Here is a 25360-nt window from a genome sequence, read left to right as displayed (position 1 = left end):
TCCTCCCCCCTCGCCCCTCCCCGTGCAGCCGAGGCAGCGGCCAGCCACCCAGCACGGCCCCCACCTCCCAGTAAAGCACTGGGATAGACAGACAGGCAGACAGGCAGACAGACAGACCCACCACGTCACCGCCAGCCCTAACCGTTGCCGCTGCCCTGGCCTGGAGGCACCCTCACAACCCAAATTTTTTTTGGGGGGGGGTCAGACGTGACCCCTGCAGCATGGGCGATGGGCGTGATGCCAGTGGTGGGGGTGCGAGGGGTGTCCCAGGGCACCCGTGGTGCATCGTGGCCACTGAACAGCCAAAAACACGTGGGGAAACCAAGGTGAACCAAGGTAGGAAGGGGGAAATCACACCGCAGTCTCCCAAGGCGAAATGTCCCTGTAGGACACACATTCAGCAGGACCTGTTAACAGGCAGGGGTACCATTAGAGAACGACAAGGACATCCTGCACCTACGCTGTTTGCAAGTCTTCATCTCCGTCAACCCAACAGCCCCCAAGCTCTGCCCTTCCCATTCATCCTCCCCAAAACTGGTCCAGCCAGAAGATCGGCTCCTGGGTGCGCAAAGAAAGTTACCCCCACGCACATCGGGACGTCCAGAGAGGACGGGGAGGCTTGGGGTTTTTTGGGGCAGCGTTGTAAATGCAAAACCTCGCCCCGGGCACTTGCAGGTGAACTGGGCAGAGGTGTGACAGGTCACCGGGTGGGCAAGGAAGGGCTGGTTGTGGCAGCCGCTCTGCTCCTCTCTGCTCCCGAGGTGGCACTGGGGGACGCTAAGAAGCCAACTCCTGAATTAAAAAGGCTATGGAAGATTAAATCCAGCATCTGGAAATAGCCCTGAAAGCAGATGGCAAATCATCATGGTGCACAGAGTGGCTTCCACCGGCCTCCTCTTCGCAGACAACCGCTCCTGCGGCGCCTCCCAAGAACAGCTCTGGGCACAGGGGCAGCCGGAGCAGCGAGTGCCAGGCGCACGGTGCCACGCTGCCCACGGCTCACGCGCCCACCAGGGACGAGCAGCGGGGCCACGCCGCCCTCCTGTGCATGCCCAGACCAGCGGGCAGAAAGAAATGCCACCTCCCCAACAGCTCCTGCCTTGCACAGACACACTCAGACCAGCAGCGAAGTGCCCTGGCCTTCCCCAGAGGGCAGGACTGCTGTGCCACGCACAGATATGCCACCAACATTGCCACCTCTGTGCCCGAGGGGAAAGGGAAAAGCCGACCCCATGCTGCCAGCAGCACCCCGATCTCCTCCCAGCCATAGTCCAGGCAGCTGCTGTCCCCACGCTTTCAAGGCACCCGACCTGCCCCGGTGCTCGGCCACCAGCACGGGCACCAGCCACTGCCTGAGCCCACGCGGGCCCTTGGGGTGTCCCACGGCACCCAGCTGGGAAACGTGGCTCCGTCCTGCCTTTGAGGGGTGGTGGTTGTGGATTAAGGAGTCTTAAATGTCAGACGACCAGGCGCTCCCTCGAAATCCACTTATCTCCGCTGCCACTTGGAAGGGCCAGAGCAGGGCGGTTATGGAGATAACGCGATTTGAAACGTCCATCCGAGTGTTTCAGGGCTCCATTTGCCCTGTGGACAACTCCGGGCGCCTCCTCCTCCCCCTCCTCTGCTCACACAGCTGCTGCCCGGGGACCCAGGCGAAGGAGAGCCCAGCCACAGCCAGCCCCTGCAGCCGGGGGGACAATGGGGGGCTTGGCAGCGTCGCCTCCCCCGGTGCTCTCCCTGCACGGCTCAGCCCCCCCCCGGTCCCCCCACCCCGTGCCAAAGCCGCGCCGTTCGCTGCCCAAATCTGAAAACGACTGTAACTAAAACCTACCAGATTGAGACTCGGGAAGCCCCCCCCTCCTCCCCGCCGCCTCCCCCACCTCCCTCCAAATGGGATTGAACAGATCTGTGTTCGCAGGAGCCGATCTCACAGCCAAGCAGCATCTGACATTCACGCGCCGTGGCACGGCTCTGCTGGGGAGCGCTTCCATGCTTCGCCCACTCCCGGCCCGGCGTCAGCTCCCCAGCGCCGTCCCACGCCCAGGGCCGGAGGAGGAGGCACGACACAAAACGGGCGCTGAAGAGCCAAGCGCTGGAGTAAACCCATGAAATCCCAGAGGATAACACGAGGTGCTGTCCTCTCCAGGCTAGCCGGCAAGCAAGCCAGCACGGGGTCTGCGGGACAAGGATATGTTGGTCCGCCTTGGAAGTGAGATGTGGTCCCAGCCCACCAGAACCACCCTGCAAATCCCCCAGGCCCTCCTGGAGGGAAGCCTCCAGCACGAAGGGTGCAGCTGAGCCCCCCCAGTGCCTCCCCATCACGCTGCCGAGGGAGGGGACCGACATTATTTCAAGGCGGTGATGCTCAGGGGACCGGGGCTGACCAACCCCATGGGAAGGGCACTGGGGACGTTTGCTGCCCGTGCCAGCAGCCAGGAGACATCAACCCCGTGGCTGCAGCATCCTGGGGCAGGAACACGGCACCGCAGCCGGCACCACTACCCGAGCACTGCCCTACCCCGGGGGGCGAGAGCAAAACGGAGAGAGTGTCTCAAAGGAAAGGAACCCAAGCCCTCCGAGTGGGAGGGGACATAAAAGGGAACTGAAAGAGGTTTTGGCAGAGACACGCTGCTCTCCCTCGAGCCAAGAGAGCTGCGGGGAGCCCTCCCACCGAGCCGCCCCGCCACGGCCCTGGGCACCCCGGCAGGAGCACCGAGTGCCGCAGAGGGACCCCAGGCAGCCTGCGCCCGGGGAGACCCCCCCCAGCCCTCCAGAGCTACGAGGCCTAAGACGTGTGAATCGCCACAGCTAACAGATGGGCCGATTAAAGCATAAATTACTTGGGGTATAACTGATAACCAGGTCACAGAGAGACTGATCAGCATCAGCAAAGCTTCTCGAAGTTAATTAAAAGCAAAGTTGTAGGCACGGCAGCATGGGAGTAGTTGTTGATGAAGAGCCCCAAATCCATCAGTGCCACGTCCAAGAGCAGCCCCAGCACCGAGGCCCCTCTTTCTCCCAGCTCTCTCAACCCCCACGAACCTCCAGAAGGTTCTGGAGGCAACGCGGTGGCAGAGCACACCCCCAGGGGATGCTCAGGACCCCCACGGGCAGCGGGGCGAGGGGCCAAGCGGATGGCTGTGGACCAGCCCGTCAGCCCTCTGCCGGCTGAAGATGTATTTGAGAGGACCTGGTAGCACCTCAGCCTCCCACAACACCAAAAACACCCCCGAGGGCAAGGCTGCTGCGCTGATAGCACACATGCAAACCAGCCCAGGGCCCTGAGCACCCGAAGAGGGCCCTCATCCAGCACGCACGGGCTGCTGCTGCTGCAGGAGTCATTTTAACACCAGGAAGGTGGCTGTGCCATCAGGAAGCAGCCGGGGTCCACAAATGGCAGCTATTGACAGATGTCTAATAGGACGCAGAATAATCCCATCTTCCTCTGGGAGGATTCGGGTCGCCCTTGCCCTCACTGGGGGCTTATCCATTGTCTGGATCTGCTGGCGGTTGTTATTTCTGGTCAGCACCATGTTTTACTTGGCCATGCGTGCAGGAGAAAAATAGGAAGAAGAAGAGGGAGAAAAGGAGGAAGGCTGGATGGCCGGGGCTGGGGGTGGGCAGGGCACTGCTCTGTGCCGTGGCAGAGAGCCCCCAGCAGCACCCCACAGCCCGTGGCCACTTTGGGCACAGCCCCAGCTCAACGCAGGAGCTGCCCCGTGCCTCCAGGAGCCCCAAGGGACTGGTAAGGAGCAGTGCTCACTGCAGGAGCTCTGGACCCACAGCTCCCCACAGGTGGGAACAAGCCCCAGACCCGCCTCATCCCCCAGCCTTGGACCCCGTCCTGTGCTCCCCGGGCAGCAGCCGAGCCCCGCTGGTGCCTCTGGGGCTCCCCAGAGGTTCCCAGCACAACCAGACACCGCTCTCAGCACAGCCAGTGGCCAGGATCCGCACCCAGCCCCCCTCCATCTGCGCATAACGGGAGGGGTCAGGGCAGAAAAAGGGGGCGAGGGGAGCCCAGGAGCTCCCGGGGCAGAGGAATTCAAGCGGTGCCCCAAGACTTTGTGCTTCTCACCACCTACCCAGCCACCCCCGGCAGTGACTCGCAGCGCGTCCCCACTCGCTGGGCAGGCACGGCGCCCCGGTCCTTTGTGCGTCGGGCTTGCTTTCTAACGCCACACGTTCTGCCTGCAAAGCACTAAGACAATGAAAGGCTCCCTCCCCGCTCAGCGGGCTCTCACTCCTCCCGCCCCGCTTCCTGCAAGAGATCGAGGGCACGCTGCACAAAACCGACTCTCCCGAGCCTTCCCTGCGCTCGGTGCCACTTGTCATTCAAGCAACCCCGTGGCCTTTAAGCTGCCAAGGTACCAGAGCTGCTCCGGAATCGGAGTTAGCTCAGCTTCTGCCCTGGAGCAAGGAATCTGAAACACTGCCACTGGAAACGAAACAGAGCATCCATCATTTTTCTTGCCAGGAATATATCCAGCCCAAAAAGAAATACTGCCTGCTAAACAGCCAGCAACAAAAGCCCTCGATTTCACCAGCAAAGCAAAGCCCAGCATCTCGCCTATCGGTCATTTCCACGCAGGTCCCGATTGTCTGCTCGGTGGCAGAATTAAACCCCCCCCCCCCGAAACAAAAGGAGCAGAGGAGCTGGGCTAGGGCCGGCGGGGCCGGGGCTGCGGGAGGGCTGGGAGGAGGGTGATGGTGCAGACAGGGTCGGGATGGCTGGCGGGGACCCCTGGGGCCCCACCCAGGATGCTAGGACAAAAAACTCAGCGGCTGGGAAAAAAGGACGCAGGTGTCAGAGCCGGGGCTGGAGGGGCCGAGATGCGCAGACCGCCAAGGAGCCAAGCGCCGCCGCCGCCTCCTGAGAGCCCCGCTGCAGGGGGGCTGCCCGCTGGACGCCCCCCGTGCCCGCTGCCAGCGCCCTGCCCAGGAGCCACCCCGTGCCCAGCAGGTCGCCGCCCGGCGTTTTCCCCGTCCCCTCCCCGGGCAAAGGAGCCGCGCATTCCCAGCCAGGCCCAGCCCCCAGCACAGGCACGCCAACCTAAATATCTGCGAGAGGCTCTCCCCTCCATGGGAACAGCCGCTATACGCAGAGTTCACATGCCCCAGCAATGCCTGATTAAACTCCCAAACTCCAAGGGAATACCCCTGAGGCTGTCTGAAGATAAGCGAGAAACTAGACCGCTCTCAGGAAACACAAGAACTGGGAAAGAGCAATCACTTTTTTTTTTCTTTTTTTTTTTTTTTTTAAATCTACAATAATACAGATCAAACCCCGGCACTCCCGGCCGGGCACCGAGTGATCGCTCGGGCCCAGGAGCTCCCACCCTGCTGTGTGCGCTCGCAGGGCTGCCCAGCATCTTGCTGGGGCTGGGGGTGGTGGAAACTGGAGACCCTGGGGCACGGCACCGCAGGACAGCACTGCCTGACCCAAGCAGCCACCGTGTCCCCATGCCACCAGCCTGGCCGCACGCATCGGGGAGTCCAGGGCACAGAAGGGTGAGGAGGAGAGACCTGGGCTCACTCTTCTGCACCAGGCAGAAGATGCAGAAGGTCCTGTCGCAAGCAGGAGGAGGGCAAGGGAACGCCACTGCCCAGAACCCTCCTCCCTCCGTACCTGCTGCAGACGGAGCGCCCAGCTCCTCGTCCCTTGGGGAGCAGAGCCACGGGGGTTTTGCAGTCCGGCCACGAGCGGTGACACCCAGCGCTCGGAGACGCCAGGGCTCGGGGGACAGCAGCCAGCTCCTGGCAGCCCGCGGCTGGGCTCCGGGGACAGCGGGGGAAAGAGAAGGGGGAAGAAGTGGGGGCATCGCTGCTGTGACACTGGTTCCAGCAGCGACCATCTATGATGTCACGAGAGAAATTCTGCCACCAGCCCATGGGGAGGGAGACTCGGGCCACGAAAAGCCCCTGGCCACAACCACCTCTGTCCCTCCACCCTCTGTTCTTCCGTCCCCACGCAGCACCAGGACCACGGGGGGAATCCTGCCCCAACACCACGCCATGCTCTGCATGGACACCGGGCCCCGTGCCCGGCTCTCTGCTGGTTCCTGATGCTTCCTCAGCCCAAGGGGAAGGACTTCCTTCTCTGTAGCTTACCAGAACTGCACAGAAAAACAGCAGTCCTAGGCAGGAGGATGGCAGAACTGGCAGGAGAACAGTTCCCAGAGAACGGCTGGACACAGGGCGGTGCCGCCAGGGCACTCTGGCACCGCGGGGAGAGCCCCGGTGTCCTTTGATCGGATGACAAGTTTGGTGACAGAAAGCAACTGGATCACCGCAGGGCACACAGACCTCCACCGGGGTCTTGCATGCAGCCACGGGGCAGCGTTCCTGCATCAGCAGCGCTGCCTCACCAAAAAAAAGCACCGCTGGGATGGGTTGTGCAGCAGCAAACCCCAGAAAACCAGCCACAACTGCCCAAAAGTGGAGCTGGGAAGGAGCGAGGGGCCACCACCACCACCAGGCACGGCACGAGCCAGGACGAGGCAGCAAAGGGGCTGCAGCATCCCCAGCACAGAGCCCAGGGGGTTGCTCTGCAGGCAGCACCACAAAGAGCAGCCGGGAACAAGCTGGCTCCCATGGTGGTTTGCAGCTAAAACTAGAGCTCGGCATAAACGTCCCTGCCCTTTCTCACTTCCCCAGTGGCTGAGGAACGAGGTGTGGCTGGATGTGTTTGCCACCACCAGCGCCTGCTGCACTGCTGCCTACCCCTGCCCCAACCACCCCTGGGTGGGTTCAGAGCCCCTCGCCCCTTCCCAGTCACAAGCTGCTGCTGCCACCCCCACGCCTGCTCCTGCTGGCCGTGACCATCCCGTCCCACAGGCATGGGGAGCGCTGGGGGAATTCAGTCTTCAGCCTGGGGAGCGGGGAAACAGGCAAAACGAAACCCACTGCCACAGGCAGGATGGGCGCCGGCAATTTGGGAAACACCCGGGATGACCCCACTGGTCTTGTGGTGGGCTGCTGGCAAACCCAGGGCGTGATTAAGGGAAAGTTTGTGAAGAGCACTGCACAGGCGAAACAGCAGAAGGCACGTTTCCATCCCAAGGGCTCCACAAAGGCTCACCCTAATTTTTTTCCTCCTTTGTTTGTTTTTGACTGGTCTGACATCTGGCACATCCAGGTGAAGGGTAGGAAGCATTCTCCACGAGGCCCAGTGGCCCTCTCCTCCTGCTTCAACCCCCTGGCACGACCACCCAGCTGCCCGGGCCCCACGCACCCTCCCAGCACCTTTCCTCCACGTGGCACAAGCCCAGGACAGAGAAGACCCCCCCTCAGGACCCACAGCGAAAGAGGCACTGGGAAAACCACGGCGGTGCTGCCTGGGGACGAGCCCACGCTCCTCGCCCCCACTGCCTCCCCGGGGACCTGAGCTGCAGCCCCTGACAACCGGCCTCGTGCTGGGAGCTGGGGCTGCCGGCACCACGCACCCAGCACCATCCCCGCGCCCCCACCGCAGCAGCTCGAGCGGTTTAGGTTGGACTAGTGCAAGTCCCCGCTGCAAGACCCCCGAGGCGTAAGGCTCGCTGAGCTCTTAATGGGCTTACAGAGCTGCTCCGACCCAAGCAGCTCCCCCAGCACCGGGGCTGGGGGCCTTAAAGGCGCCACCAGGCAGGCCCCGTGGCACCGCCCGCACGAGCCCGCCCCGGTGCAGCGTGGCCACGCCAACGGCTGGCAGCCCGGAGCATTCGGCGTGCCCCGGGCCCCCCAAACCTCTGTCCCAGCCCTGAGTGCTCCCCCACAGTGCTCAGCCTCGAGGACAAAGAGGGATGTGTCTCCCCCCACCAGCTGCCCCGGTGCTAATCCCCCCGCCACGGGCTCCCTGGGGATGCCACCAGCCCCCTGGGACACCCGGCTCCTGCTCCACAGAGCAGCCGGGGAGCTGCACCTTGCATGCCAGGACCTAGGGCACGCAGGACCTAGGAAGAAGCGGTCAGCAGGAATGGAACTGGGGCAGTCCAGGGGAAGCCCCGCTCCAAACCAGCAAAACCCTCCCCAAAACCACCGACCTGCTCTTCAGGCACAGCTCCGTGCCATCCTGCCGCTCTCCGGAAGAGTGACAGCTCTGCCTTTATGCTTTAACATAATTTGGGGGCTTGGACTCCATCATCTAGATTTGTGCCTTTGGGTATTTTCAGAGGGGAAATATTTAAAAAAAAAAAAAAAAAAAACCTGGGCACACAACTGAGCTCCTGTGATTTCCATATCAGCTGCCGTACATGCACACGGCATGGAAAAATCCTTAGGAAATTTCTGTTAAAAAAAAAAAAAAGGAAAAAAAAGGAAAACCCACACAACATTGAGCTCGCTGGACACAGCATGCCAGGAGGGGCTGACAGAGCTGTTACGGTCTATTGGGCCAATAATCCACAAACTAAGACGGATTTATTGTACATGGCAGATCGTAACAGCTCCAAAGAAACCATCACTGTCTCCTGTGCTTAAAATTCACTTTCTTTTGAAAAAAGGGCCAAAATATGGCTTTACAAGATAAGATGCGTGGTTGTACCATTCTGTGACAGACAGAAGCCTGTGCAAACACATATATGTTTATATATATATATATAAATAAATAAAATATCTGCTCTTCCAAAGCAAGCAGTGCTGCGTTACCGGGCTTGGCGCGCTGCTGTTACCGCTGGATTACGAGGCTGGGTTTCACCTCTGCGAGCAAGCGGGATTTGCAGGGGCATTGTTTCCACCACGATATTACCACCGACCACATGGGAAGATAAAAACAGCGCCTTAAAGCCAGATCGAGCCCTGCAGAAATCTGGCCGGGCTGGCTGGGACGGGGGAGCAGGTGCGGGGTGCAGGCTGGGGTCCCCCTCAGGAAGGGGAAGGCACAAGCCCCCAGAAGTGAGGTCCCCGCGCGTGGGGAGCGCTTCCCGATGGCACTGCTGGCACACCACCAGGCCAGCAAGCACGGGATGAGGGGTATTTAAGAAATAACGCAAATAATTAACACCAGAGCCTGTGCCATCCTCTGCAGCTTTGCTTCTGGGCACCTACGTGGGGACGGGAGCCCTCCGGAGGAGCCCAAGCCGGTGCGGAGGAGTGGGGTGAGACCAAGCCTGCAGTAATTGCGGCGTCTGTTCAAATCACTCCAACGCTGGAAATCACGCTGGGCCTGGATGAAAGCTTACAGTGCGGATGATCATATCAGACTGGGATAAAAGAGGATAAGCTAACAGGTTTAGTGCACAGCTTGTCTGAGTTGGTGCTGCCGCAGAGGGAGGAGAGGAGACTCCGGCTGACCCCAGGGGTCCAGGCACCGACGATCCCCTCACCAGGGTCCCGGTGCTCTGGCGGCACCGGAGCAGTGTCCCTTGGTGGGAGACGTCTGGAAAAGGGACAGGGCACCTTGCTTTGTGCTCAGTGCCTGGGCAACGGGCTGGAACAACGCCACATGCACTCCCAGCGGGGCAGCACACTCACCATGCTGGCCACCCCCTGCCCCAAATCCTGGAAGGAGCACAAGACCCCGGCAGCGCAAGAACCACAGAGGATTCCCCAAGACCTCCTGGGCACGAGCAAGCTTTCGGCTGCGCTCAGCGCTCCAAGCAGTGCCACCAGCTCCCCGCGGCCACTCCACCAGCCCAGCGGGCAAGGAAGGGGCAGGGGGGTCGTGGCGAGCACCGGGACGGGGACGCAGCCCCGCAGGCAGGGCTCGCTGGCCACTGGGTCAGGGAGAGGGAAAGCGAGGGGCTTGGACCGGCCTCGAGCTCCGCAGAGGGAGTTTAGCCGAGTAATTAGAGCAGGAGGCTGTGAGTCAGCAAACGATGCGTAACCTCGCCGATGTTGACAATGAGGCAAAAGATGGCAGTTTCGACTGAGAGCTCCTGATGAAAGGGCGTATTTATATATGCAAGAATCAGAAACTCTGAACAATTGCATGGCTGGTGACCCGCTCTGCAAAACACGCTACTTTACAATGACTGTCCAGCTGCCAAATATTTGACGGCTTTAAAAATAATTGGAAATAGAGACGTGTTTGCAGCCTAGACCTAAAGGAACAAGGTAGCGGGAGGAGGGACCAGGCTGGTTTCAAAAAAAAATAACGACAGACGGGGGAGAAGACACCCGCCAGCCTCTTCTCCGGCATCCAAGGCCGCGGTGAGCTGGTTAACTCGCGGTTCCACGGCTGACCTTGACAAACGCCGTGCTTCAGATGCCCTAGAGAGAAGAGCCGACCATCGCAGAGATCCTCCCCGCACAACTGCCATGCTCCTGGATTTATATTGAGGGCGAGTGCTGGCCTGGAAGCAAATCCCAGCTCCAGCCACAGGCTCGCTCCCTCCCAAGGGCTGCAGTCGGAGGCAGCAGCGCGAGCGCAGGTAGGGAACGCTCCTCCCCCACGGTGCAGCAGCCCTGACGAGGAGAGTTTAATTAACCCTGGAAAGCAATCGTTAACCATCCAGCCCGGGTAATCGATGTGGAAGGGGCAGCTCGCTTCGGAGGGACCATCTGCTTTGGGGAGGGAGGGCTTGCTGCCCACCTGCCCTGCGCCTTCTCTCCCTGTGTGAGCCGCCTGCTGCTGCTGGCCGGCAGCGGGGCGCAGGGTGGGCACGGAGCAGGGCCGAGCCCCCGGGGGTTTCACCACGCTCAGCACCCACCGAGCTCCCCCAGCCGTGGCAGAGCTGCGTGCGAGCGGGGAGCGCACGAGCCAGCTCCCCGCTGCGGGCTGCAGCCCCAGGCACCAGCCCCTGCGCGCTCGCCCCCTCTCCTCTCTAATCTCTCTTCCCGTAAAGCCCCAGGTCTCCGAGCCACGTGATTTCCTATGAGTCGCAGCCCTTGTTCCAAATACCACCTCTCTCCCTGGCTGGAGCACAGCCCCACAGCACGAGCCCCAGCCTAGCCACAGCCTCACCGCTGCCCGTGCCCCACGCCGGCGCCAGCACCCGCACGCCGGGGATGCAGCCGCTGCCCGGGCCGAAGCAGGGGGGTGCCAGGAATGCCAGGCACCAACCTGGCCCTGCAGCGGGGGGAGGCTGTATCCACCAGCAAACCGAGTCTGGGGCACTCCCAGCCCCAAAAGCAGGGGAACTCAGCATCCTCTCCACCCCAGGCCCTCCTCGTCCCGCTCCCCATCCCCGTGGCTGATTCCTGCCCTCGCACACCCCAGGCCAAAGCTCACCCGATGGTGGCTGGGGGGCTTGAGGGGTCACGGAGATTTGTTAAAATCATTAAACTTAATTTAGACCACAGCACTGTCTTTCTCACGGGCGAACATTTTTGCTGACAAAAATCGAAGCCTCTTTCTCCTCCTGCCCTTGGGGGGATTTCTTCCCAAACCGAAGCAAAGCCAGGCCCCCCTGGGGGAGTACTGAGGCTGTGCTGAGCCCCGCACACAGCCCCCAACAGCCCCCAACTGCTGTGGCAGGGAGCACGCCGGGGCTCCACTGCACCCAGCAGAAACATTGGCCTCATCCTGCCCACGCTCCATCCACAAGGAGCCACAGCCCCGGCACGATGCAGGGCAGGGACAGGCTGTGACCCTGGAGCTACTCCTCCCTCGGGGGCACCCATGCACTGGGGAGCTCAGGACGGAGGGACAGGGATCGGTGCTCAGAGCCATCTCCGAGGCCACATCTGCTGGTGGAGCAACGTGGGGACAAGGGCCCAGCAAGCCCTGGGTGTCCTCCAGGTGCCGAGATGCTCCCCGGCACAGCGCAGCGCTCGGCATGGGGCCACAGCCAGCTTGGCATTGGGGTACAGCACAAAGGCAGCCCGGGAGGGGAACAGCAGCACCTGGTCCTGCAGCACGGGACTTGGCAAGGCTGGGACCTGAGCCCCTGGAAGGCATCGCAGCTCCTGCTCCGACCCAGGGACCCTTCCACCTCTGCTGGGGAGCAGGGTGCCCGACCCCCTCACATCACAGCAGACCCGCGCCACCCAGACACAGGACGTGAGATCTCCATGCAGGCGGAGCAGAACGGCCCCGGGGTTTGTTCCAGCATCTCCCAGTGCCCCTCTGCTCCCCGTCCTCGCCGCGTCCCACAGGGACACAGCACGGGCAAGCCCCACATCGAGGACACAGCACGGCACCCAGATGCCTTGGGCACCCCAACCAAGCCGGTGCTGCTGTAGGGATGGCACAGCACAGCCCTGGCACCAGGAAAAAAATCCTGCCCTTGTCCTCTCGTCTCCCTCGAGGCCAGCAGGGAGAGTTCAGCTGCTCCGCTCCCACGAGCTGTCGTGAGAAGCAGGGTGACAGATGGGTCCCTAGGATGGCCTTGACCGGCAGGTTGAAAGGTGACCCACAGACCAAAAAGCGGGCGCGTGCCCTCCTCTGCCACGGGGCTGGGGAACACACAGGGCTCGTCCGTAACGCCACCCACCTTGGCAAGCTGGGTCCCTGGTGCCAGCCCGCAGGGTCCCTGCAGAAAACAGCCCAAAAACACCGCCACGAGAGGTGGCTCAGAGGGGAAATGGCCGTGCTTCACCCCTCCAACTTTCCACTTGCTGCAGCAACGCCTGTTCCGCCCCTGGCTGGCAGGGAGAAGGCTCTGGGCAGGGAACAGCCTCGCCCCCAGAAAAGGGAACCCCATATCCCCCCCTCCGACAGCAGCAGCACAGATCAAAGGGGCTGGTGCCCCCCGCCATGCACCTCCCATGCATTAGCACCAGGGGTGGGCAGCTGCAAACGCACCCAGAAACGGGGGCAGGAGGGGCTGGGACACGGCCGTGTGCGACCTCAGGGACCCCAGCTTTGAGGCTTCCAGTTTCGGTGACACATCGGGGACGGAGAGAACAGAGGGGGCAGGAAAGCAGCACGATGCCAGCAGAAACAGGAGGAGACCGGAGCACGGGGGCTGCCACATTCACCCCACCCTGCCCTTGCACAGAAAGGGCTCGCCAGCAGCACGGCCAGGCGTGTTGGCCCACCAGGTGCTTGGAGGAGGGGGCAGGAGGTCCCAGCTCCATCCCAGTCCTGAGCTGGCAGCAGCAGATCCACCCTCGTGCTTTCTAAAAACTGCCGAGAGGGTCCCAAATCCAAAGGAGGATTTCCCCCCAGCAGGCAGACAGCCCTGAGCCAGAAACGCAAACGTCCGATGGGAGGAGAAAGGAGGAGGAGGAGGAGGAGGAGGAGGAGGATGCAGCAGAGACACCATCTGGACCCTCTTGTTGCTCTGGGCACAGCTCTGAGCCCTCGCCACTTCCCATCCCGCACCAGAGGACCCATCCACGCCCCCAGGGCTGCTCCAGCGTCCTCCCAAAAGGCACCCGGCAGGGTCCTGTCCCCCTCTGCGCACAGCAGGACCTCCCTCGCCCCCCTTTCCGACCATCTCCCCCTCGGGCACCAGCGGGATCGGGGGTGGGCTCCAACCCAGGGCAGCCGGTCCCACTCCCACCGTGCGCCGCCTGAGACACGAGCAGTGACAAAATTTAAGGCCTGGAGCTGAGTGCAACCAAGCACCTCCCGCTCCCAATCAGCTCCTGCAGGCGCTGGCATAAATCAGGAGCACGGCGCTGAGGCGGGCTGCGGAGCCCAGCAGCCTCTCCCCGGCCACCCCGGGGCCCGGCCAAAGAGGAGCCTCATCTGCCCAACCAATTCAGCGTGCAGCCGAAATCCCAAGTCCCCAGCTAATCCCCAGAGCTCGCCGCTCGGCGGGGAGCCCCAGGCCCATCTGCGGGATGCCAGGGACAGAGGAGAGTGCCCGACGGGCAGCAGAGAGTGCTCCTGCGCGGGCAGGGGAGGGCTGTGGGCTGGGGGAGCTGATTTGCTCCTGCCTCCCCAGATGCTCTGAGTGTTTTCGAGCCTTCCCTGTCGAGCGAACGTCCTTTCACATTAGCTGCCGGAGCCGCAGCCTCGCAGCAGTGTCAGGTATTGCCAGCGTTCGGCTGCTTGCAATTACTGGGGCACTCGGCGCGGGTGCAGGTGAGGGCACGAGAGCCGAAAACGCTCCCCGTGGCCCCTGCTCCTCCATCCCGTGGGAGCCCAGACCCCCTCCCAGCTCACACCCAGCACCCCCAGACCCCAGGGGGGAGCTTGGCGCTGCCACCAGCACCCCCAGTCACCTGCCCCCGCCGTCCCTCCTGCCAAAATCCCCCCTCCACCAGTACACCAACCGCATGACTCCATCCCATTTTAATCTTCACGCTGCATCAGCACGGGGGGGGGGGAAAAAAAAAACATCTTTTTTTTTTTTTTTTTTGTCTTAATCTTTACCTGGGGTCATATTTACTAATCCTCCCACTAATCCCCTGACGCCTTTGCAAATAAAAAGGCCCCGTCCTGTCCTCGCAGGGGCTGGGCGCCTCGGGGAGGTGCTGCTGCTGCCTGCAGGGCCGGGCACCGGGGAGGGAGCCGGCGTCCAGCACCCGCAGCCCGGCGCAGGGAGCGACCGCGCCGCTGCTTTTGCATTCAAGGTGACTCCGGTTTTCCCATTAAGACGGCTAATGAGCGTTTTTTAAAGGCTCTTTATTTAAGGAAACAAAACCCGACGCTGGCAAGGGGAGAAGCCGAGCGGCACGAGGCCGATCTGGACACCCCCGATGGATGGAAGGAAAACCTACAGCCCTCCCCTCAGCCCTTGGGGGATCAAGGGTTTCGAGGCGGGGTCCCTGGGACCCCTGGGAGTGCCCTGCCCAGCACCGTGCTCTGCTCCTCAGCCGGCACCTTCCCCCCATAGCCTCGTGCCCTGCTCCGTGCTGCCCCTGGGCCACGCCGCAGCCCAGCCCCGGCCCCTTCCCTCCCCTCCCGGCACGCCTCTGCTAAAGGCCAGGCCCAAACATTGCTCAGTTGCTCTCTTTGCAAAGTATTTCGACACCTACGTGATAAAACAAACTCATCAATAGAAACGCCCTGACGGCTGGCTTTCCCCCTTTCCTTCCTTCCTCCTCCGCACACATACCCAGCTGCTCGCTTTGGAAGCGCCCATGTGCGAACACACAGCTTCTCCCGAGCCAAACGGTGTCAGTCTGGCAGCGAGCTAGCGCAGTCCTGCCGGGGACCAGCACGCCCCGAGATGGGGAGCTCCGCGCCGGGAAGCTCAGCAGCGCCGGAGGGGAGCGGAGCCGTCGGCGGCAGCCAGATGTTACCCGGCCACGGGGACAGGAGCTGAGCTCGGGGACAAGGTGTGGGGGGCTCCAAGCCCAGGGCACCGCAGGCACCGGCTCCTGGAGCCCTTTGGGATCGGCAGCACAGGGCAGGCAGCAGGGTGTCCCCCCCCCCTTCCCCATGACCTAACTTGTTGTGGCAGCGTGGCCCTCTCGGACGCGAGGCAGCGCACGCTCGGCCGCAGACAGCACCTTGCTGGAATTTGCGAGCTGTCCTGATGCATTACGGCACCAACGCCTCGCGCTGCTCCCAGACCTCCCCCCACAGTGTCACACCAGCCCCTACCCCTCGGGGACGAAGCTCCAGCAGCTGTCCCCAAGGGCCGTGGGGCACAGGGAGGTTGGGGTCGGCCGGAGCCCGCCCGCACCCCGGCGCTCCCACAGGCAGAGAGGGACGCAGGGCCCTTCCCCAAACCTCCCCCTTCTCATCTTCTGCATTTATTTTCCTGCCCCAGCTTTAAATAGCAACTTCAGCTGAGCTGGGAGCCGCTGACAGACTCCCACTGCCTCCTCCCGCGGCTCGGCTCGGCTCGGCACAGCTTGGCACAGCACAGCTCGGCACAGCTGACCTCCCCGCGCCCCCCTCCCAGGCCCTCAGGACCTCCCCGTGACACACAGCCCCCTCCCCAGCACCTCTCCCCCTCCCACAGCAAGGCAGAGCCTGGACAGATTGCAAAACCCCACCGGAGACACTTTCTGCAGGGCCCCCGTGCCCCAGCTGCCCTTGTCCCCCTTCTGCCCCCCACCTCCCGGGTCACTTCCCCTGCCTGTGGGAGGAAAAGCGTCCTCCCTGCATCCTCTTTCTGGCCGAGCAGTGATTTAATCAACACTTTCAGAAAGGGGCAAGCGCCCTGCACACACCCAAACCAATCTGATGGGAGCCACCGAGGTGAGCAGGGGCGCCTCGATTCAGCCGTGCACCCACGGCTCCTCTCAGGGCCGGGAGGTGCAGGACCCACACCAACTTCTCAGGGGTCACCACCTCCTCTCGGGGCTCTCGGGGGCACCCGGTGGACTCCCCAGGCCGGGTGCTCCCCCCGTGGCCAGCACCCCCGTCCCTCACCCCACAGCTCCGTGCCAGCCCGTGCCAAGGGGTGCCGGGCCGGCAGCAGCACCCAAGCACACCCAAACCTCCCACCCTGAGCTGTGTCTGTGCTCCGTGGCCTCATCGCCCCCACTGAGGTGGGTGGAGGACGGGCCCCGGCCCCACCTGAGGCTGCCACAGCGCTGCTCAGAGCCCCCATCCCCCAGACACCTTGCTGGTTTGAGCCCTGCTCAACCCACAATGTCCTTCCTGGCCCTTCCACCGCACCGGAGCGCTGCAGGGGACCTGGGCGCGTGCCAGGGCTGTGGGCAGCGGGGACGTCCTGGTCCCCACGGTCGGTACGCGCTCACCGCACGCCCACGCTGCAAAGGATGCTCGCGGAGAGCCGGGTGCCGGCGTGCCTCTGCCCACAGCCTCCGGCACACCCCAAATCCGACCTGTAAAGCACGCAGGGGTCCGGCGGCCCCCCCACCCCGAGCCAGGCGCACGCAATGGGCCCCACGGCCACCAGCCCCGCCGGGCCCCACGGCGTGCCCCACGGCACGGGCACGCCGCAGCGGGATGCCCAGGGGAGGAGGGAACAGGAGCGGCAGAGCAGGCTGGAATAGGAGTGTGAAGAAACGCCTCTTGCGTGCTCTGTCCGGAGCCAGCGAACGAGGCCATATTTGAAATGCTTCGCATACCTCCGGTCATCAGATTAGGGAGATGAAGAAGGTAAAGCAGAGGGCAAGACGAGCGCTCCCCGGAGTCAGCGATCCTCGGCCGCTCACTCGCAGGGGTTACAGAAACTGGGGGAAAAGTCTCCGGCAGCGGCACGGGGGAGCCAGGCACGGCACGGGGACACGGGGACGGGAGGTGCAGCGGGGCCAGCAGCAGGGGTGACAGCACTGGTGGCACAGAGTGGCGGGGGGGGGGACAGCACCGTGCCAGGTCCCAGCTGGCAGGCGGCACAGAGCGGCACAGCCCGAGGAGGACGAGGTGTACAGGGGCAAAGGGGTGGCACAGGCAAGGACTCTGCCTGCTGGGCAGCTGCTGAAGCTGGAGAGGAGACAAGGCCACACGCAACCCCCACGCGACACCTGAGGGCACAGCTCTGGCACTCGCCCTCGCCGTGGACTCAAATCTCCAGCAGAGCAGAAAGAGAGAGCCCTGCGCTGCTGTGGGGGGCTCCCATGGGCCTACCCCACGCTTTGCACTGCTGTCAGAGGGTCTCGAGCCCCTCGGTAGCCGCTGTCCAGCTCCAGAGCCTGCCTCCGACCAGCAAGTGGGCTGAGGGATGAAGAGCCTGGAGAGCACGGGGACAGCCTGAGGGACACTCGGCCCCCGTGGGCGGTGGAAACGAGAGCCGATGTTCAGGATCATCCAGAGCCACGGCCTTTGAGATGCTCAAGTGACAGGCTCCGGGCTCTGGACTGCAAACAGCTTTTCTCATGGAGTTCTGAGGAAGAGAAAGAGGCACAAAAGCCACAAGAGCAGGTCCCGGCAAAAAAACAAGTGAGAATTAATGACCCCGAGGCCCACAGGATGCCAAGAGACCACCTGGGGTCAGAATGGATGGAGCTGTGTTGCTCATTTGGGCGCAGACGGACTCTCGAAAGGAAGACTGTGGGAGATGGATATTGCCCAGACATCCCTACAAAGAGCTGGAGTGGAGACAAGAACTCAAGGCGGGACTGCAAAGGCAAAAATGAGACATCCATCACGTCCCGGTGCTGGGCGAGACCAGGGCTGCCCTCACGCAGCAGGCAGACGCCAGGAAATCAAGAGATGACCAAAGGCAGCAGAGGCAAAGGAAGCTGGAGGCCAGCATCCCCAGCCTCGTGCTCCTGAGGCACAAATCCACACCTTGCTCAGGCCTGATCCGTCCCCAGAACACAGACAGTGCCGAGCAAACTCACACCGGCATCGGATGGGTCTTATGGGCCCCACTGGGCCCGGCAGCCACGACTGCCCCGTGTGCCCTGAGCCCCAAAACCACCCCGAGAGCAGCACAGGGCAGAGCCAGGACAGAGCCTTCTCCTGGGCCTTGGCTCCAACCTGGCTGCAGAGCAGGCGAGGAGCCGCTCCTGGAGCCCCTCCTGGTACCCGCAGGACCCGGTGCCCTACAGGTGGCTGTCAGGCCCTCGGAAGGAACCTGATCTGGCAACCCCGAACTGAAAGACCAAGTTTACAACGCAGCACAGGGCATGGTTATCACCCACACCATGCTCCCATTGAAGACCTGTGTCGTGCTTTTGACGATGGAGAGAGCCAACAAGCCAAGCCCTTCCCCAGCTCTCAGCTCTCCGAGCCGGGGCACCAAGCGCATCCCGCCTGGGAAGTCAGGAGATGGCATCTCCTTTCTTTGCCATCAGCTGTAGGGACAAGGCCAACACGAACCGTCCCATGGCTGGGCCAGCTCTCCACAGGCATCACTCTGTGAAGGTCTGCGTCCTGCCGGCACAACGGATGCCCAAGTTAGGCTGTGAAAGATCCTCTGGTACAAGCAAAACCATTTGAGCAAGAGGAAACAGAGCCAGATCCTCAAATCCCAAGGCAGGAGCACGGACTGCAAGCCAAGCCTTGTAAGGTGGATCCAGCAGGGCCATTACCCACATCCCTTTCCCATTCCGTGATGGGGTGGGTGCCCCCAGGGCTGGTTCTGCACAGAGGATGGGGCTGGTGACACCTCACTGGGGGAGCGGGACAGGAGAGGCCACCAAGCAGATGGCTGAGCTCCTCGAGGGAGGCACATCAGCCCACACCAGCAGGCAGAAGCATGCCAGGGACACCAGGAGCAGGAGCCTGCGGGGTCGTGCCGGCTGCTGGTCCGTGGCACACCGGGCTGGGAGTGACCCAGCAGCAGCCAGGGTGGCAGAGCCGGCTGGGGGCCCGCACACACCGAGCGCGGCCACTGAGCGTGGCCAACAGACAACAGCATTCGAGCCCAGCACTCCTACAAAACACAGGGATTCTCCCGCCTTTATCCTGCCTGTTGAAAAACCCGTGACCTTAAAATTCCTTTTATTCCTCTAATAACAGGCTGCCACCCGTGCACGGCAACGAGTGTCATCCCAGACCGTGCGGTGCCCTCCACCTGCTTCCAAGCCACCAGGAGAGAGGAGGCAGGAGGAAACCACCCCAAACCGCAGCACCGCGGCACATCCCCAGCCCTGTGGCATCCCAAAAGGAGGGAACATGGGGCAGAGTGAGGGCCTGCTCTGCGCCACATCCACACCGCAGATGCTGATGGACATGAACTCCAACTCCATCTTCAGACACCTGAGGTTCATTGGCCAGGGTGAAACACACGTATTTGGGGCTGGGTCACCCCATCCAGCTGCCTGACCCCCTCTGCAGCTCTCCCAGGGCACACGCCTGACCTCTCCCCTTGTGCCCCTGCTGCCCCACAGCCTCCCCTTCACCCCCTTCCCCACCCAACACAGCCCAACCTGTGCCAACCCACACCCGGCGTGCTCTGCCCTCCGTGCAGGGCACAGCCGGACACACGTCCCCAGGAGAACAGCTCCAGCCCAGGGTGACACCAGGCCACCTCCCACGGCCAAGGGCGCACATGGCAAGCACTCGGGGCAGAGCTCTGCACCTGGTGCAGCAAACAGCACGGGACACGGGGGGCAGCTGGGACCACCCCTGGCCAGGGCGTTGAGGAGCCCCTGAACGGCCCCCACGTTCCCAGGAGACAAAGTTGAGTCAGGGGAAAAGGAAAGAAAAAAAAAAAAAAAAAAACCTTTGAGTGCAATATTTTAGTTGAGCAACAGAGCATGAGTAAAGGACGGAGGCTTTTCGTGGTCTGGTGAGTTTAAGCTATGAGCTGAAAGTTTAACTATTAATACACTTAATCAAGAGGTTGTTCCTACACCCAGAGTTTAGGAAAACAAACGTGCCACCGGGGCAAGAGAGGAGCAGCAGCAGTGGGAGACGGGGCTGGAGCAGCCCTGCTGAGAAGCTCCCTGGGGGTGTCTCCACGGAGGGGGGCGCAGGATTGGGACAAATGGGGCAGGATCCGGCCCCAGCAGCACCCACCCAGCCGCGGCTGCTCCGCGCGGGATGGCAGGCAGGCAGCCAGGACGGGGCAGCCCGCACCGGTGAGCAGCAAGGAGCCCAGGGCTGCCCACAAGCAGGAGCCACGAGGGCAGCACACGGTGGCTGCAAGGAGCGGCAGCCCCGGAGCCAGCCCCTTGCACAACCATCTCCCTCCTGCCCCCGAAACAGGAGCTGGGGTGGGAGGGAGGGCGAGCGGACACGTCTGGGGAGGGCAGGCTGACAGAAGTTGTGCAACGTCCCCGTGGCCCAGGACAACAGCGAGCGGCACCTGCGCTGCCCGCACCTGCCCACAGCCCCGGCGGGCCCCAAACGCAGCCTCAGGGCCAGGTGGGCAGCGGGCACGGCCCTGCCCCTCACACCACACCCGCACCCCTTCGGCCCCGCTGCTTCTCCCCTCCTTTGTTAGGGAGGCTGAATTTCGGAGCACGGCGCCCACGAACCCCTCCTCCGCTGACCCACTTCACACCTTGGGGAGCAGCGGCCCCCCGAGCCCCCCAGCTGGGCAAGCACAACGGGATGCCCACGGCAGCACCACACTCGCCCTGCCACAAAATCCACATCAAGGACGACTTGGCTCAACGCCTCGGACACCTCCTGCATTTTTTCCCCACCGAGGCGGTGTAACCCCACTGGCGAGGCACCCACGACGCAGCCCCACGGCCCTCACCGAGCCACGGCATCAAGCCACGAACACCCTGCCAGCACCAACCAGCTGGGACAGAGCCCCCCCGACCCCCTCATGCCACGAGGAGAAGCCCCCCAAGCGCTGCCCCGCTCTGCCCGGACGGCCCTGCGAGGCTCCAGCACCCGCCGCGGGAGGCCAGGAGGCCGGGACGAAGTTGTGCGCGCGGCCGGCAGGCCCTTTGTTACTTTGCTTTTGTTGTCACCCGCCGGCGCGTCCCCCCCCCGACGCCCGCCCCGAGGTCAGGGCACGGCAGCTGCCGGCCCTCCCCGCGCCACCCAGCGCCAGCGCCAGCCCCCGTGTCCCCAGCGCGCCCGTGGGGCTGCCCGGCCCGGCGTGGGGCACGGCTGGCAGGGGACGTGGTGGCCGCTGCTCGTGGCCCAGGCTCATGCCATACAGTGCCACAACACGCTTGAACCCAGCACTGTGGGCAGGAGCTCTTGGCCACCCAGTTTGGGGCTTCATGCCGTGTTTTTGCCGTTCCTCGGGGGTGCGGGGTGTATGTGGCAAGTTGCTCAGGGAGGAAATTTTTAAGAAGAGGGTTCCCACAGATGGAGGAGCGGATGGGGAAGGGCTCCCACGCCTGCCAACCCGGCCCGGCGAGGAGAGCCAGCCCTGCCCTCCTGCTGACCAGCACCCCAAGGGGGTGAGCACCTCGGCCTGCCCCGCTGCCCCCTGCTCCGTGCTGAGAAGCGATGGCAGCGAGCACAGCCGGGACTGGCAGGAAAGGCCCCGAGACCCCCTTGGGCACCACTGGGGCCCAAGGGGACGGCGCTGGGGACGCTGCTGGTGGCTGCTCCCGGCACCCCCAGCCACGAGGCGCCGTGCCAAGGACCCGCGACACCCCCGGGGCAGGCCGGCGGCCGCATGAGCAAGGCCCAGGTGCAGCCGGGGCTGGCGGCCGCGACGCGTTGGGGCCGGAGGAGCGGACAAAGCCGCCACAAAGGGGCTGCTGACACAGCAGGGCCCGCTTCCCGAGAAGCAAAACTTCCGCCACGCAGGGCCGGGGAGGACACGGCCCCAGGTATCCACAGCCGGACGGACGGATGGACGGCACCCCTAAGGGGTTAGGGGGGGCAGGCACGGGACCGCAGCCCCCCGCCTGCTTGGGGCCGCCTGGGCACGTGAGCCCCTCGTCGGCTGCGAGGGAGCTGACCCGGGAGTAAAGGTTGGCAGGCCAGGGTCAGGCCCGGCGCGGCGCGGCACACATGTGATCCCTTATCGCAGGATGTGTGCGCAGCTTTGTTTATGTGCGGGACGCCGGGCGGGAGGGGCTGCTCAACACCCCCCCCCCAGCCCTCCACTCCCTGCCCTCTTCTCCCGATCAATCATCTGAGCAAAGAACGAAATGACCCAAACCAAACAAGGGCCCCGCAATAAGAAGGACGTCTCCGACGGGCTGGATGCAACCTCGCTGCGAGGATAAAAAAAAAAAAAAAATAGTAATAATCAAAATAAAAGGGGAGGAAAAAAAAAAAAGCAGCAGTTCACCCGTGGGGCCTGCCTGGCTCCGACTCAGCGGAGTTTCGTACAATAATCACAACATTCAGTCATCATTCACAAAATCCACTATCGCTTTACAGCTGGCAGCACCCGCTCTGGATGCGTATTAGATATATTACACATTGTACACTGCGATTCGTCTGCTTCCATTTAATCTTTTATTCTTAGTGTATGTTCAGTGCCCTCACATCAAACGCAGGGGGAGCGGAGCTTTATGAATTGCATATTACAGATCCGGCAGCGAAGTGGGAAAAAAAAAAAAAAAAGAAAAAAATTTTTTTTTTTTTTACTTTGCGAGGGGAAGAAGAAGAAAAAAAAAATAATAAAATAATAATAATAATAAAAAAAAAAAACTTCGGTTACTTGTTACACACGGCTCCGCCGCACCGCGCGGCACCGCTCCCACGGCCGCCGGGAGCTGCCCCCGCCGCCCAGGCGGCACCGAGCCCCCGGCGGACCGGGAGCCGAGCGCGGAGGCTCCGCCGCCTCCCCCCCCCCTCACCCTTCCCTCTCCTCTCCTTCTCCCGGTGTCCCCCACCCCCGGACCTCCACCCCCGCCGCGGGGGGACCCCGAGCACCGCCGCCGCCGCCGCCGCCGGCTCCCGGTCCCGGCGCCCCGCTCGGTGCCCAGCGCCCGGTGCGGGCGGACGGCGCCGCGGCCCCGAGCCGGCTCGGCGCTAGCGGGCGCCCCCCCGCTGCCCGCCGCCCCCGCCGCCCCCGGCCGGCCCCGCCGCCGCCACCATTGTCACCCGGGAAACCACCGGCGGCCGCGCCGGGCACGCCGCGGAGGCGATGCTTGGGGCGGCGGGGAGGGCTCCCCCCCCCCCATCTCCCTCCTCCTCCTCCTCCTCCTCCTCCTTCCCTCCCTCCTTCCTCCGGTTTCTTCTTCCTCCTCCTCCTCCTCTTCCTCGTCCTCCGCCCCCGCTCCCACCCCCGGCCCCGTCTCCGGCGGCCTCGCCGCCAGCCGGCACCGGGGCAGCGCCGCCCGGTAGCGCATCCCGGGCGGGCCGGGGAGGGGTGTGTGTGATTAAGGGAGGGGGGGGGAAAACAGGCAGAGAGAGGCTCGGCCGAGCCGGCACAAACTTTGCTCGTTACGAAGCGGCCGCCGGGGAAGCCCGGGGAGGGCGGCGGGGCCGCCCGGGCGCCGCTCGAGCAGCAGCGGCCGCAGCCACCGGCGGCCACCCCCCCCCCCCCCGCCCCGGTGCGGGCAGGCGGCCAGCCCCGCGCCCCACCGCGGCACCGAGCGCTGCGGAGCCGTGCGGGGAGAGGCGCAGCAGCCGCGCCGCCCCCCGGCCCCGCCGCCCCCCGCCAAACTTTTTTCCCGAGACTTTTTCCCCCAACTCCGCCGCCGCCGCCCGTCGGGGCTGCTGCACCCCCCCCACCTCCTTCCTCCTCCTTCCTCCTCCTCCTCCTCCTCCCCGTCTCCTCACCTCGGGGAGGTGGGGGGGGGGCCGGCACCTACCGGGAGCTGGGCGCGGGGAGAGCCGCGGCTGGGGCGCACGGAGCCGCTGCTCCGGGCAGCAACGGGGAAAGGGAAGGGAAAAAGGGGAAAAAAAAAAGGGAAAAGAAGGGAAAAAAGGGAAAAGGGACGGGGTGAGAGGAGGGGGGGGGGGCACACACCGGGGCGCGCCGCCCGGGGCTGCTGGAGAGGAAGGGGGGGGGGGGGGCTCAGCACCTGCCCGGTGGTGCCGAGAGGGAAGGAAAGGGAGGAAAAAGGAGGGAAGGAGGGGGGTGGGGGGGCGGGGGGGGGGGGGCACGAGAGGGGAGCCGAGGCGGGCACGGTGCCTCGCCGCCGCCGCACACCCACCTCCACATCGCCGCTCGCTCTGGGAGTGCACAGCCCCCGAAACGCGCTGCACGGCGCTGCCGCGGCCGCTGCCCGCGGCTGCCGGCAAAACCCGGACCGGACCGGACCGCCCCGCGCCGCGCCGAGACGCGCGCGCCCCCCGCCGCCCCGCGCGCGCGCCGCCCGGAGACCCCCCCCCCCCCCAAAAAAAAAAAAAATAAAAAATACCCACCCACCTCACCCACCTCACCCACCTCACACACCCACCAGCACCCCGGGGTTCGACGCCGCCGCTGGGCACCGAGCGCTGCCCGCCCCCACGGGGGTCCCCGACGTGAGTGTGGTGTCCCCTTGTCTCCCCCCCACCCGTGTCCGTGTACCCCCTGACCCCCGCGGGTGTCCCCCCCCACCCAGTGTCCCTCGTGTCCCATCCACGCCTGCGGGGTGTCACCGCGCTGTCACCCACCCGGCGCGTCGTGCCACGGGTGTCCCCGTGCTGTGTCCCACCCGCATCCCTGGGGTGTCGCCCCCACCCCCATCTGCCCCAAAGGTGCCCCCCAACCGCGCTCCCCCACCCCTCATTCCCCGTCCTACCCCTCCGCCCGCCCTGTCCCCCCATCCTTCCCCACGGGTGTCACCCCACCCTGTGCCACCGCCGCCCCAGGGTGCTCCCCTGTCCCCCACCCCGTGATATTTCACCCCGCTGTGCCCCATCCCGCCCCCCCCCCACACTGGCACAGCCCCCCTTGGGGCTGAGCGCCCCCAACACCCCTGCTGCTTGCAGGGCCAGTGCTTGGGACCCCCAGCCCAGCGCCCCCAAGGGTGCCACCACCCCTAGCCCATGGGGACAAGGGGCTGGGACACCCCACTCCCCCCCACAGCACATCGGCCATCCCTGGGGGGCACCGGGCCCCCCCGGCCCCACTGATTCCCCCAGCGCAGCCACTGCTGGTCACGCTTTGGAAATTCCCCCGAACGCCCAGCATCGAGGCTTCAAAAATGATGCCTCACCTCGAGGGAGGGGACAAACACCTCCCCGCTTTGGACCCTGCTGAGAAGTTTTCTGCAAAACTTTTTTTTTTTTTTTTCTTTTTTTTTTGCATCATTTTTCTTTCCCCTGGCACGGCGGAGCTGGCTGCAGGATGAGTCCCCGCTCCGCTCGAGCGAGGCTGAGTACCAAGCCTCCGCTGAAACGCAGGCAGCCCGGAGTTTGGGGGATTTCTTT

General features: G+C 63.9%; 1 protein-coding gene across 3 annotated transcripts in view; it reads right to left on the bottom strand.

The window, feature by feature from the left end:
* Window positions 1-24251, bottom strand: part of CXXC5 (CXXC finger protein 5) — a 34674-nt gene extending 10423 nt beyond the window's left edge. The window contains exon 1 of one of the 3 annotated variants that reach the window (XM_082771550.1): window positions 24157-24251. The gene's annotated coding sequence lies outside the window, so the exon portion shown is untranslated. Of the gene's footprint in view, window positions 1-16803; window positions 16956-23811; window positions 23948-24156 lie in introns of those variants that run through there. The other 2 variants (XM_082771549.1, XM_082771551.1) reach the window with 2 other exon arrangements.
* Between the last annotated feature and the right edge of the window lie 1109 nt (window positions 24252-25360).

This window comes from Aythya marila (genome assembly GCF_965140915.1).
Source record: "Aythya marila genome assembly, chromosome: 14".
Taxonomy (NCBI): domain Eukaryota; kingdom Metazoa; phylum Chordata; class Aves; order Anseriformes; family Anatidae; genus Aythya; species Aythya marila.
This window is presented reverse-complemented; position numbering and strand designations above follow the sequence as displayed.